At 43.0% G+C, this 6,945-nt stretch overlaps 1 pseudogene; it reads left to right on the top strand.

Annotated features, from left to right (window-relative positions):
• The first annotated feature begins 5,626 nt into the window (after positions 1–5,626).
• Positions 5,627–6,493, top strand: LOC114205575 (cysteine-rich PDZ-binding protein pseudogene; annotated as a pseudogene).
• The last annotated feature ends 452 nt before the right edge of the window (positions 6,494–6,945 follow it).

Genomic DNA, 6,945 nt, shown 5'->3' with positions numbered 1-6,945 from the left:
TCACCCGCGAGGGGGCCAGATGGTCTGGGCCACATGTCTCTATGTCTCTAATGTTCCATCACAAAAACAGCTGAGTTATCAGATATGAATTCGAGGCAACAGTTCACAGTTTTCAATCTTCTATTTCTTTTTTTTTTAATTTAACCTTTCTAATCTGATGATAGATTGTGGTTTGAATTCCTATCAGACAATAGCGCATCGATGATCTATTTCCCAACTCGTCCCCCAGAACAATTCTGCAAAGAAAAAAGGAGAGTCCATCAAAAGACATCATTTCCTGCTATTTGATTTTAACCTCCCCCGCCAACCTGGCTACTAATAAACACTGATTGAAGAAGAGGTGATGGGGAAAGATATTTGTAATGTTTCCAGCTCATTATCTGAGTTTTCTTACACTGTGATCTTGACATTACCTGGACCAAAGCGATTTCAGTTTAAGGAAAGCTTTCTGCTTTTGTTTGCATCTGCTAATTCCAGCAAGACACCCCCAGGGTTCTCCTGGGCTCCCCACTGCAAGTCCTCTTTCTGTCATAGGCCAGAAAATGTCCCTGGAAGGATGAGAAAAGGATATTTGTGGGTAATCTGAATATATATGCTATTCTCAATATAGTTAGAATAAATAATATGTTAGTGAAATGATACACTGTCTCTGAGTTAGCCTGACCCCTGCAAGTGAATAGAAGAAAATGAAAATATAATTGCTTTGATATTGTCTATATTGACTTTGTAAAATCACACTTAAGTTTGAGTTCCATGAAATGTTCACTGATCCTAATTGTTTCCCTTTGAACTCTGTGAGACTGTGACTACACAGGACAGATACAGTGTAACCCTGTAAAAACCAAATGTTGAAACTGAGGGGGTTAAAACCAGTTCTTTCAAAAGACAACAGCAACAACAAAGTGATGAGCCTGGAGGTAATGTTATGGCAAGTGATGCCTGTGCACACTAGAAGGTCACTGTCAGTTGACAGGAGCACTTTCTAGGCACTGTGGTCAGCTTTGTTACTGGGAGAGCTCTTCCCTTCACTAACTTCACCTACAGATGTTGGACCATTGGATGTTCAAGAAGTGAAAGCTCTTGGCAGCCACACACCTTCCCTGTGTCACATCCCTGCTGCAGAAAGCCTAAACTCCTTCGAGGCCACCAGAATTCCATCTCAGCACCAGAGCCAGAATAGGTCCCCTGGGAACTAAAATAAGGGCAGTCTCTCAAAACTACCAAATCAGGGAGCAGATTGACACTGGGGAAATCTCACCATTGGGTTATTATTGGGGAAAAAAGTCCTTAGTACCAATAGTTCTTATGAAAGTGGCCTCCAGGGAGATGGGTGACTATTCATAGGGGTCTTCAGGCTCAACAGATTATGTCTGGGGAAAACCAGATCACAGCCCATTAAACAGAGAGGAATTTTGTTCACCAACAGCCAAAGCAAACTCAGAGACCCTTCTCACTGAGATAGCAATGGTTCTAGGCTACACCAGAGTATTCATGGAACTCATTGTCTGAGATGGGGTAAAGGTTGGATAGATAATCGAAGAAGAGAAAAAAAAAAAAGAAAGAAAGAAAGAAAAAAGCAGGGATGGGGGGAAGACAAAACTGAGCAGTCCAGGGCATGGAGATTGTGAAGTTTCTCAGGATTTGACTTGAAGGCCATGGGCACAATGAGCTCTTTTTCCTACCACCAGAAATTCCTTGGTCAGGTCTGAGGCACTGAGGTGTGTCTCAGCTGGGTTTTTCATTAGCACAGTCTCTATCCAACACTTCATTGTTTGAAAGCCTCCATGTAGTTAGATTGGGCTTTGTAATTTTTTTGTTGTTGCTCTGTCCTATTGTATATGCATTGACTATTGACCTGTATGTTTTGTGAACTAAATATTAAAATTACTATTATCTCACATTTGAACAGCTCCTGCTCTTTTGTCCTAAGCTTCAGGATGTGGCGGGGGGGGGGGGGGGGGAGTCTCAGCACCTCAAAGCTGAGGGCGTCTTCTGGAGTGTTTCTGCTTGCAGAATCTGTCTGCTCAGCAGTAGCCTGGCTGCCTGGAGGCCAGTGAGGTCTGATCCCACCCACTCAGTGGTTCCCGCAAGTTGAGAAGCCTGAATCAAAAGGAATTTCCAGAGCAGGCACGTATGTGGCATGGGATCCAGGGACCACGTTTAGCCTGTCTGACCCTCAATGCACCAGCCTAAAGTGTCTAATATCATTGGCCTGCCCGAGAGCTAGTAAAACAGGAGAGCCAATACCTGTCCTCTTAATGCTGTCAAAGGCTGACTTTACCAGCTCAATTAGCTGTACTCACTGAGGCTGAATCAAGCTATGGAAACAACGTAAGTGGGACGCCTGGGTGGCTCAGTCAGTTAAGCATCTGCCTTTGGCTCAGGTCATGATCCTGGGGTCCTGGGATCGAGTCTCACATCGGGCTCCATTACTCTGGTTCTCACAGAAAATGGATAATTAAAAATGACCCAAACTTTACATCAAATTTTAAACAAATGGGATGACAAAACTGGTTAGTAGAAAACTGTCCTCAGTTATATAATTTTGAGCTATTCAAATTAGATTTCCTAAGATTAGGGGCATTTTGAAAACTCCCATGCAAAGACATAAATGAAGGAATCAAATCATACCATATGTGCTCAAAATATGACTCATTGCCATTATCCATAAAAATCCCTGGGGAATCCTAAGCTGCTGACTACTGAGTATTCCTGTCACCACCTTGAGGTCCAAAACAAAGGAGGTTTAATCAAGGTCTCTATGGGATGGCCAATTCTTTTAGCTTTTTCTAGGGTAATAGTCAGCCCTGCCCTGCCTCCACAGGACATTACATAGGGTCAACCACTGCAATGGCCCCAGTTTTTGCCAAAGCACCTGGCATCTCAGAACTGATGCTTTCTGCTGGTGGGAACACTGGACTCAGAATCAGAAACCAGAACTTCTTGTCCTGACTCCACTACCAACCAGCTATGCGAACTTGAAGGATCACTTACAATAATTCACCAACATGTTTTCATTATTTTTTTATTGATTCCTTGTAATCACCAGTACTGCATTTAGGGCTTTACCTACCTCATCTCTAGTTCTCCAACAATCTTGATCTCACCCCACTAACCTCCAACCTATGACCAGTCTAAGTGAGCAGCCCAAAACTTGTGGACACTGGTCAGCGACCACACACACATACACACACAGGCACACTCACATACATAAATGCACACTCACAGATACACACACTCAAACACCCAGTAATATCTCTGGAACCTCAGCAAGGACCATAATTTCTTTGATTTTTCAACTCTTAGGCATTTGCAGTTGCCTCAGAACTGCTTTTGAGCTATTCCATTCCTCAAGCTGAAGCCAGGCTGATTTTTCATACCTACCAATCCACAGTTAGAAAGGAAAGAGATTATTCTCTTTGTAATAGCTCAAATTAATATGAAAGGAGCATTAAAATGTATTAAGAGTTGAAGATAAACAATTTCCTTTTGGTTTAATATTGAGTGCAAGATACTATATCATGGAGACAAAATGTTACTAAAGTATTTAATTTAGGTACCAAAAAAAAGGTTCTAACAGCGATGGTTTTTAGTGTGCATACCACCACAATACTCAATAGTAAAAGCAACTACTACCAAATGACCAAATAAGATGAAATCTTTTAGCCACCACTACCATAGGGATTGCTGAAAGAAATCAGACTTCTTCCTTAGAGAGCCTTTCAGGGAGAGCTGGGTCCTGTGTGGAGACAAGGAACACACAACTCCCTTCATAGAAAACATCATATTTTGTTCTGTCAACTTAGATTTTTGGAGGAATGTAAAGATAATGTTATATCTAATATAAAAGAAGGCTAAAAATATGTGTCTTTCAATTGGGCAATCCCTCTTTTTTGAATTTCCCCTAAGGAAATAATCGTAAATATTTATGCCCAAAGATATATATCAATGGTTTAGAATAGTAAACCTGGATCCAAAGTATTTTTAAAGTGGTTGCTTCTGGTTGGGGATATAATAAGGATACTTTTCCTTTATACTTTTCAGTACTTTCCAAGAATATCTTCATTTTATACCCATACCCAGAATAAACTCCCCTTTCCTGAACAGACATTAGAAATTAAGAAAAGGCATTGAATGATGGTGAAAGATCAGTTTGAGCCTAAAAAATAGATAATTATGAATGTTAATATTATTATAATTATCATCTGTTTATTTTTTTTAAGATTTTTTTTTTTTGACAGAGAGAAACACAGTGAGAGAGGGAACACAAGCAAGGGGAGCAGGAGAGGGAGAAGCAGCCTTCCCGCAGAGCAAGGAGCCTGATGCAGGGCTCCATCCCAGGACCTTGGGATCATGACCTGAGCCGAAGGCAGACGCTTAACGACTGAGCCACCCAGGCGCCCCAATTATCATCTGTTTAAATCTAGGAGATCTCAGATATAGCTTCAGGCACTTTTTGTACACTTAGCCCCAGTCCTCAAAATTACCCAGGAGACAGGTACTATTATGCCCATTTCATAGATAAAGAAAGAAACCAGGGCTCAGTGAGGCTGTGTCTTGCCCAAGTAAGGTCATCAACTGTCCTGGTTTATTCAAGATGGTCCTAGTTTTAGACTCAAAGTCCTGCATTCCAGGAAACCCCTCAGCCCCCAACAAACCAGGACAGCTGGTCACCCTATGCCAGGGCTACATAGCTAATAGAAAAGCATGGATTCCAACCAGGGTCTGTCTGGCTCTACATCTCACTCTCTTTCTACTATGCCAGAGTGAATCCCACTAAACAAGCAAAATACATACATAGGAAGGAAGGAAAGGAAAGAAGGAAGGAAGGAAGGAAAGGAGGGAAGAAGGGAAGAAGGGAGGAAGGGAAGAAGGGAGGGAGGGAGAAACAAATCTACGTTAAAGAAGAAGGTATTTGCCTATGAATCCAAAAAGCATAATACTTAACATACTGTAAATTCAGTTTTTAATTCTCAAGTTTAAAAAAATGTCAGACAAGAGCAAATGTAAATGGTGGACAGATGATGGGAAGGGAGGAGACCATCAGGCTAACCGGTCTCTTCCGAGCTGACACAATCACCTGAGCAACGCTCTCAGGGTGCTATGTGACATGTGTGCACTTTTAAGGGCTCCCGGGCTGGAGAGCAGTGTGGTGTGATGCCATGCGAAGGGCAGGGAAACCCGCAGGCCCCCGAGGCGCACTGTCTGCAGGTGAACTCCTCCAGGGGTGGCAGCTGAAGCCACCTAAATGTCCTTGAGTTTGGGTTTGGGCCAAGATCCGCGTCATCTCAGCCCTACTGTTAGGTTGAAGCCCTCAACACTGGGTCTGAGTCAGCCTCCCCCAACCTTCTAGAGACTTCCCATTCCTTTCTTGTCTCAAGTGGAGTTGGATGTGACTGGCCTGGGTTTTTGACCAGTCCAGTCTTTCCCTGTTATCAAAGCTGCCGCCCTCAGTCCTTGTTGACTATCAAAAGCTTATTTGTTTTATTCGACAAGCCACCTTGAATTTCCCCAAAGAATTTTTTGAAAGATGAAATATCAAACAAGTTAAGCACATAGGACTTTGCCACCCATACTTAATGGCCGAAGGAGGACAGTTGCCATGGCAATGGCTCTGGTAAGGACGATGGAGTGAGGCTGAAGGGTGAATAAAATGCCATAAAGGGGCACAGGCTGCCCGGCCAGCCAGCCCCTTATGACGCTGGGAGTGTTTGCCCAAGTCTTAGGAGTTAAGTCATAATTTGGAGAGAGAGAAACAAAAATGTCCAGCTGCAAACAAACATGTTGAAGGGCGGGAGCCGGAGGTCAGGATGGGGGCGAAGATATTTTGAATGACAGTGCATGTGACTGTCTCCTCACGAGGACTGGCAGAGCCCTCCTGCCAGTAGCTTTTGTGCAGACAGACTGTCCCATCCTGCTGCAGCAGGGCACAGTCAAGAGAACAGAGAGAACCCCATGAAGGCTCGCGGGGAACTGGCGTCAGAATGATCCTCACAGCCTCTCTGGCAACATACGCACAAGACTTAGCCTGGCTCATTCTCTGGTACCCAGTAGTTCCATTCCCGGGAATCTGCTCAGAGGAAGTCAGCCTGACTGTGGTGCTGCTGCTGAGGGAGCCAGCGGCGGAAGACTGGGGTGCAGAGAATGTGGAAAGAACCTTGATACTGCTATCACTCCAGACACATGTCTTTGCATGTCCAAGGAATACCACAGAAAGTGGTAGAAGAAAGCTGGACAAAAATAAAGTCTTGACTTCAAAAAAGCAGGAGTCAATCCACATGGAAAGAATAAGTTCCCCACTTGGAGAACTTGTAAAAGTTCAGTGCACCACCTGGGTTCCCATTCTTGCCAGGGCTGCGCCTACAAAAGGGGCATCAGTGTGATGTGGGGGGAAAAGATTTCAGATACCAAAAACTACCACAAATGTCTGTCTAGATGTATTGGTGAAGTTTTTGGCTTTCTATATGATTTTACTTTCTTCTTGGAATTTTGAAGGCATAGTATAGAGGTTCAAGTCACAAAATAACATGTTTTAAAACAAATAAAGTTAAGTTTAGGGATACCCGGGTGGCTCAGTTGGTTAAGCGTCTGCCTTCAGCTCAGGTCATGATTCCAGGGTCTTGGGGTCGGGCTCCTTGCTCAGTGGGGAGCCTGCTTCTCCCTCTGCTTATGCTCTCTCTCTCTCTCTCTCTGACAAATAAATAAATAAAAATTTTTAAATAAATGAATAAATAAATAAATAAATTTAAGTTTAAACCAGGAAGGTTGATCAGTAGTCATTCTTTTGCTCTCAAGAAGTTCTGAACAGCAGTGATATAGTCTTCTGCCTTAAATTGTTATTCTCCTTACAAGCATTTTATTGAAGTGGAATGAGTGGCAAATTTAATGGAAAAAAAAATTTCCCTGTTCTGTATGTACTTATTACTTAACATTGTTCAGAAAATT

The sequence above is a fragment of the Eumetopias jubatus genome, unplaced genomic scaffold, assembly GCF_037043125.1.
Source record: "Eumetopias jubatus isolate StellerSeaLion01/CBP00866 unplaced genomic scaffold, mEumJub1_p1.0 scaffold_1, whole genome shotgun sequence".
Lineage (NCBI taxonomy): Eukaryota > Metazoa > Chordata > Mammalia > Carnivora > Otariidae > Eumetopias > Eumetopias jubatus.
The sequence above is the reverse complement of the archived record's forward strand: the minus strand, read 5'-3'. Positions and strand labels throughout refer to the sequence as shown.